Genomic DNA, 7602 nt, shown 5'->3' with positions numbered 1-7602 from the left:
AGCCAGCGCAAGCTACAGTATGCTGATGAGGAAATCGCCTGGAACGAAACACCCCTCACGGCCGTCACTCCCAGGCAGGTCGCCGACCCCCCCGTCTTTAATCTTGACTGTAGAGAACTAAGCACATGGTTTACAAGCTAGAAGGTAGAAATGGCTTAATATAGTTTCCCTCCTGGGGTCGACTGGACTTTTTCCAGCATGCTTGCACAGCGTTTTGGGGGGGAGAAACATGCTTTCTCCTTGATTGCAGCCTGGAGTAGCTTTTCAGTCCAAGCTGAGCCTGTTCCAACCAGATGATATATGGAAAACAGCTGTGTGCACACACCCCATTTCCACAGTCTGTCCCTTGAGCCTCAGGCAAGAAAAACATTTCAATGGTGTGAATCAGTAGAGTTCTGCTGGGGTGAAACTAATGCAGGATTGATCTTTTTTGTTATTGCTGTTGTTGTGTGATTGCTCCAGCAGACAGTGAAGGACAGATATGGCACAGTGACTGATGAGCAGGGACAGAAAAGCTGCAGGTAGAGTGTGTGTGTGTGTGTGTGTGTGTGTGTGTGTGTATGTGTGCGTATGCGCACATTTCACACATAACTAAATAACTTGAAGCAAAGCCAACAGGTGGCATTAGATTAAACTGGATGGAGTTGTGTACAGCAGGACTTGTTTGATAGATGACAATGATTTCCTTGCATGGCGTGGTGTATCACTGAGCCCTGGCTGAGCAGTAATGAGTAACAGCAGCCAGAAAGTGAAAGATCAGTCAGCCTGCAGACAACTGACTCTAAATATAATTGTAAATAGCTGTGGCACAGAAATGAGAAATGTCTTTTGAGTATTCCACTACTTTAATACCAACTTGACAAGTTCCTTCTCATATTTGTTTACTTTTATTTTCAGTAAGATTTCCTAAGTGCCCTGAATACCCTCTGTGGTCTCCAGGAAGCAAATTATATTTGACTATGTACTTTAAAATGCATGCTCCACCTCTTTTTTTGATCTTATTTTCAGTTTTTCCTGCTGACACCCAATGCAATGAAAATTCACGTTCCCTGACAGCGAATGAAGCCGCTGGTGTGATGATGTTGAAGGAATGAAGGCCAGGCCCCTTCGTCCTGTTTCTTCAGAAATGGAGCTGGATGAGCCTTATGCTAATTATTTTTGCTGTCTGCCCGACACTGATGTTGTAAAACAGTATTAATCTACAACAGGGTATCATACACAGGTAGTCTTTTGCAGACCTAAAGAAGCAGGCTGTATTTTACCTCAGTCGGTGTGGATGTGTCTTACTGCTAGAAAGCATTTCAGAAATTAAATCTGCAATGAATAAAGTTGACATTAATTACCCCCACCTTCTAATTTCCCTGGCGTGGGGGGATCTAGACCAGCTGGTTATAAAACCTGTATGCACTGAATGAAGTGCTTGGGCTGATAATCTTGTTTGCTTGCTTTTATTCACACACAGATAATATCATTGTCATGTGCCTGCTTCTCTGTGGATGGACGCATTGTTATTTTGAACAATAACCCTCCCTGAAGGAAAGAAATGCTTTAATATGGAAAGAAAATGATAACTGCTCTGTCCCAGCAGATAAGCACAATCATAAGCTTATCCACAAGAAATCAGCAACACATTTATCTTAGAATTAAAAACAGGGTGTATGTTTCTTTGGAAAAGAATACTGCCATGGTAGATCAAAGAAAACCTGCTCCATTCACATGCAATGGATATTATGGATTGTGTGGAAAGTTACACATCTTAAACCTGGCCCAAAGGACAACCAATCACATGCCTTTTCATATCACACAATATGTGATATTTTCATCCATGCGCATTTCACATACAGTGAGCTCCATAACATTGTGGGACAAGCAAGGATTAATTAAAAATATGTTTATGTTATGTTATGTTTATGAATCCAGCGGTTCCAACAGTCAATGCCCTTGTTAAAATGTTCAGCCCTCTGAATACTGGTCACAAGCGATATTGCATGCTAGAACCCCTCACTTAACCTACATGTAAAATATATTTTATGTGATTTAATTTAATAATTATTATTGAGAATGATCAATTAAATCGCTCAATTCATTGATAGGTCAGTCTACAGTGCACTGGTGGAATCAAAACAAGCTATGTAAGGTTTTAAGATTAAATAATTGAATTCAATATGAAGCAGTCAATTAGATCAATTAATTGAAATGATACATCTGTATTGAATGCAGGCTCACTACTTCTAAATTACAAAACAGAAGACATTATACAAAACATCAAACAATTAATCTAGAAACACCAGAAAAGAGAGAGAGAGAGATGGATTAGCAGACCTTGCCAAAGTATCACCCACTTCCAGTTTAAGTGCCACATGATGAAAGGAAACCAGCTAAAAACATGCAACCAAGGAACCAACACCAAAATGAAAAAAGAAAAACTTTTCTTCTCCAAGGTTCCAAAACCAACAGCAACACAAACAACTTTTTCCTGAGGCCATCTTAAATACCTTACCCAGCATGGCTTGAAGATGTTTGCCCTGATTGTTGCTGATGTTGACTTAAGGTGTAGGAGAGAAGAGAAGGGGGTCAGACTTATTTATGACAAGGACTGGCCTACCTAAAGATTGCATTCAAACTTAAAGTAAAGGGAAAGAAATGTTACAACTGGTTTTCTGCGGCTGATATAAACAGTATCATTGGTATGGATAAATATACCATAGTCATGAGAATGATTCTCTCCAAAAAAATGTCTCAAGCCAGGATGTAGAAACATCTTTCCTCCATGTTTTTTTTTTTCTTTGGTTGGGCCATGAAAGGTAGGAGGGTCACCAGGAAGAGTGTTGTTGTGTCATTTGACATGCCATCAGTTCAGTTATCCGATTCAAAGTCATGTAGCTGCCCCAGGTTTGCAAAATAATGGTACTGGGGATTTTTGCTTCTTTGTGTGATACAGGCACTGATGACATCATGTTATGCTAAAAACAAAAACATCAAAGCAAAATATATAAAGAACAGATATTCTATTTGTGATTGTATTCATATCAGCATTACATATTCAGTTAATTTCACACCCCCACACATCTGCCTCAGCAGGTCACATGAATGTCTTTTCTGTTTTTAAATCAGTAATGCTGTCCTTAGTAACGCAGTCCTTGAATGCATTAAATAATGTATGTAGGCCTAAATTATTTACATAATATGAAATGTAATGTATTTACTCTTGACAGTAACCAGTGTATTTGCAATGACAGGTCCGCATTTAGGAACCATACTCTGGAAATAGCAATATCCTTATCCCTATGAACAATAATATTATGGCTTTATCTCCACAAACATGCAGAGAAGGGTTAATGCAGTGAGCACTCGGCAAACACATAATGACTAGCACTCTGCAAACATTCAATCATATCTGAAATCAGTCTCCTTCATTATACTCTAAATGGCTGTGAGAATACAGAGAGCTACCACAGGCTTAGCTTATATGGATTTTTTACCAAGTGGGCCAGCTTTCCTGGGGGTTCAGGTGCTGACATTAAGATAGTCTTTACAAATGTCTAGCAAAAGAAGCACCAGTACATATCAGGCTGCACAGTTAAAGTCTCTTATTGTTTCTATTATTTATATTGAAGTCCTACAACAAATCACATGATTTGTCAATCAACACCATCTGTGTAAAAAAAAGGTAGTGGATGTGTCATGGACATGTCTGTACATCTAAATCATAAATGTTAGACAGTCCTGACTCACTTAGATATTTGACCCTGTAATTCTAGCAACAGTACTGGCAAAATAGTTGGCTTACACTAAATTCAGGTGCTTTTCATTAAGTTAACAGGCTATGTAATGTATATCCAAGGGAAATGCATTTTGCTAGTTAACTAACCCTAAAAAGTCATTAAAAGTTTTTAATTAAAAAAAATGAAAATAATAAACAAGCTTATTTTAAAATTATAAAAAATTATGATATGGTTTAAATTATTTAAAAAATCCATTCAATTTATCTAAAAATAAAAAAGTAATTGTTTTAAATGAAAAAATTAAAAAGTAAAAATGATAACAAATAAATAAATAAAAATGATTTAAAAAATTAAAATATTAAATATTACACATTAGAATTTTTTTAAATGAGAAATTCTGAAGCAAAAACGATTTTTAAAAAATTAATATAGAACTGAGGCAGCATGCATGAGATACTACTGGAATTACACCCACAACCTCAAGAATTTTAAATGAAGGTCCAGGATATAATCCAAAAATACTACCATCAGAAACAGCATCAGCATTCTCCCCCTTTAGTTTATAGAGGCATTTCATGGTGCCCTGGCGAGGATTTCACACTCACTGCTGCCCTGACTGTTTGACATTATAAATACAGATCAAAAACCAACAATCAGACATGGACTGTTCATTTGGCACCATTGTATTGCAGAGCATGAAATAGCTGATTAAGAAATATGAGTAATACAGTATTGGAACCCATGACCTACTTCAACCTCTCCCCTCAGTCCTTTTCTCAGTCACTTTCTCTCCCAGCAGAGTTCATTTTTAATGAGTAGTTTCCCCTATGGTATGGGCTGGCTTCAGCCTGGCAGATATTAATCACAAGTTTCTTGTCTTCTGATTTGGCTTCCTGTCAGGCTGTCACATGCCAGTTCCTCCACAGAAGCCCTCAGTGCGCCAGCCCTGTTTCTAATGAAGAATTTGAATGAACTTGGACAGCACCCTCCATTTTTTCCATATCTTTCCCCGCTTCCTCCTCCGAACAATCCTCAGCCCTTCTTTCTCTCTGGTGTGTTTCCCACTAATTCTCAAAATCAGGGTTTAACATTTCACAAGCTGGTGAAAAGAAGGAAAATGAAGAAAATGTAGAAGTAGGACACATCCCCATCAGACTATCACTGTGACATCTTTCTTAAATTTTCTTCTCCGGCTTCTCCTCAATCATTTCTCCCTTGTGCTTCCTTCTGTTTTGCTAATCCAAAGATGTTGTATGTCGTACAGATTGAGCTCCCTCCCAAGATGCTTAATTTCCATCAGCGGCGGCAAGCTGCAGCTGAAATGTAAAACTCAACCGCTGGATCAATGTAATATATTTCAGGTAATATCTTACATCTCAGTTCAACACAGGTTACACTGATAGCACCTCCCCGTCTCTTCCACACCTCTCTCTACCCCCCCCCCCCTTTCCCCTTTCTGTTGTATCGCCATTGTTTTCTTTTCTTTTTTTTTCTCTTAATGTGAAAGTGATTCATCTGCTCGAGACAGTGACTGAGACTCTGAAGTGACGGGAATACAGTGTCTCTCTCCCATCCTTCATTCTGCTCCATTCTGTGTGCTGACAAAGACTCCTGTCTGAGTGACACCTCACCTGCCACCCCACTTTTCACTCACTCCACCCATTTTAGTGAGAGTGAATTAGGTCTGACCCTGGATTTTATGGGGTGAAGACGGGTGAAGACTTCACCTGAGTAGTGTATATATTGGTTGATGTCTGATACATTCTCTCAACCTGTTGTATTACATCGGTTTCATTATTTTTGAAGGTGTATTTTCAGGATATGTTTTCTGATGAGTGCGGTGTCTGACTCAACTCTGGGGAAGCTGGTTAATGATGAGCGTAACTGCTGTGGATTAATCTGTGAGGGAAGTACTCAGATTGGGCTGTTGATCATCTTTATTGCTTCAGTCACAGATTATTACAGTATATATAACTTTTCTTGCCTATAACTGAACCCAGTATACATTGGACAGACTCTTTAGTCCAAGGAATGTAAAGATAAAATTTACAGCTCTATTAAATATGTATTTGTTGGTTATAGTGTCATAAGTAATTTAAACAATACATGGCTTGATTCATTTTAAAACGTGTCCCTTTAAAATTCTGTTGTGCTTGGAGAAGCCAGCCTTCCAATTTGGCTTTGTACTACAGTTCCCATCAGGTGTCTCATCATAGATAAAGACTGAATTATTGGAGCTGGAGATAAGGGCAGAAAATAGCTGTGTACACTCAAGATAAAGTAGGGACTTCATATCAGAAAATCTCGAGGTTTGTAAACAAAACCACTTGGCCACTTCCAGGTAAAAAGTGCTCTGCATTTTTAGTTTTCACTGAATCACGTTCTTGATTAAACATAAACACATTGGTGCTTTGGTTAGTGCTAATTCACCTTAATTCAACTTGCTATCAGCAGGTGTAACAGTTACACAGGAACTGTAATGGCTGGAGCTGCACAACCACATTGCTCAAGGTTTGTGGTTCGGGTTTTTATTTCCAATTCCCTATTAATTAGAAGTATCATTTAATTATTCATAGAGTAAGCGATAACAGTATTATACGATCAAACCATAATAAGATGCTGAGCTGACAAAGCAATGAAACAGGACCTCAAGCCATGTCCATAGGTACAGTATAGTCACAAATGTGGGCCCTCCTCCAGCTCCTCGCATTGCTCTACTGCTGCAGACACTGGTGCCAAAGAGAGCAGCTGGTGTCCTTCTCATTTTGAGACTCCTTTTAGTGCTACTCCAGGTGCTGGATATCTTTGGTGTAGGTGTGCATTGTCCTCCTAATGGAACAGGTGTCTGTCAGACGTCTTCAGGTCTTCAGCAGGTCTTTTGAGTGGTCTCAACACTTACGTTAGCTGCCCACAGCGTTTGCTGTTTAGAAGCTGATTAGGATGCAGGGTTTGCCACAACAGGTGATGTTCAGGCATGATATGCTCTACCTAGCTAAGGAGCCATAATTGTCAATATTATTAGTGTATATACAGAAGGATGTGTTGGTGGGAGCCTCCTCAGTTAACCCAAGTATCTGGGGATCTCTAAAAGCTTCCTATGTGGGACCTACGTGTTCAAGCTGAAGAGCAGTGCTCAGACATACAGTACAGCGTGATGGGCTACAACCTGTTTTAAGGTTAAAGTTTTCAAAGACCCTTGTGCCCAAGCGTCTGAAGGCTGCAAAGGCAGTGGATGGTTGTTTTACTTTCCTTTTCAATGCTGTTTGACAGTAAGCTGACATTGCCAAGGTTGGTGATGTTTTTTTCTCATCTCTGTTTGAGTGCCTTTTTTCTTCCCTCAGGGGAGTTTTTCCTCATTGATGTTTTTTGGAGGGATTCAGGCCTGGCCTTTCCAAAATTTTTCTTTCTGCAATCCATTTTGAGACAGTATAAAGACTCAAGAGTTATGGTCTTACAAAGTTTCATTTTTTTCAAGTTGTGCTGTAGTGTCATCATGAGGTCAATGTGTACCATTTTCATACAGCTTGCAATTTCTCTGCTCCCCTGCAAAGTTTTGTCGTTTTTCACATGATAGCGCACAACTTATAGCCAACTTTAAAAGGGGAAGTAATAGCTTTGCTGCTTATACGCCTCATAAAAGGGGAGATGGCTTTGTTGTAGTCATCCAAAATTCATTCAGGTGCAAACAATTACCTTGACAAATCACAAAATTTGTTGAATGACCTCTGTTTGTGTGCAGTAGTAGTGGTTCACATGAGTTCAGTATCAATACACCTGTCCCTCGGTAAGTGATTTTCAAACAAAGATGCAACCATGAAGACCAAGGAGCTTTCAAATGCACTCAGGGATAAAGTTGTATTAAGGCATAATTCAGGAG

Source organism: Anguilla rostrata, chromosome 6, assembly GCF_018555375.3.
Source record: "Anguilla rostrata isolate EN2019 chromosome 6, ASM1855537v3, whole genome shotgun sequence".
NCBI lineage: Eukaryota > Metazoa > Chordata > Actinopteri > Anguilliformes > Anguillidae > Anguilla > Anguilla rostrata.
The sequence above is the reverse complement of the archived record's forward strand: the minus strand, read 5'-3'. Positions refer to the sequence as shown.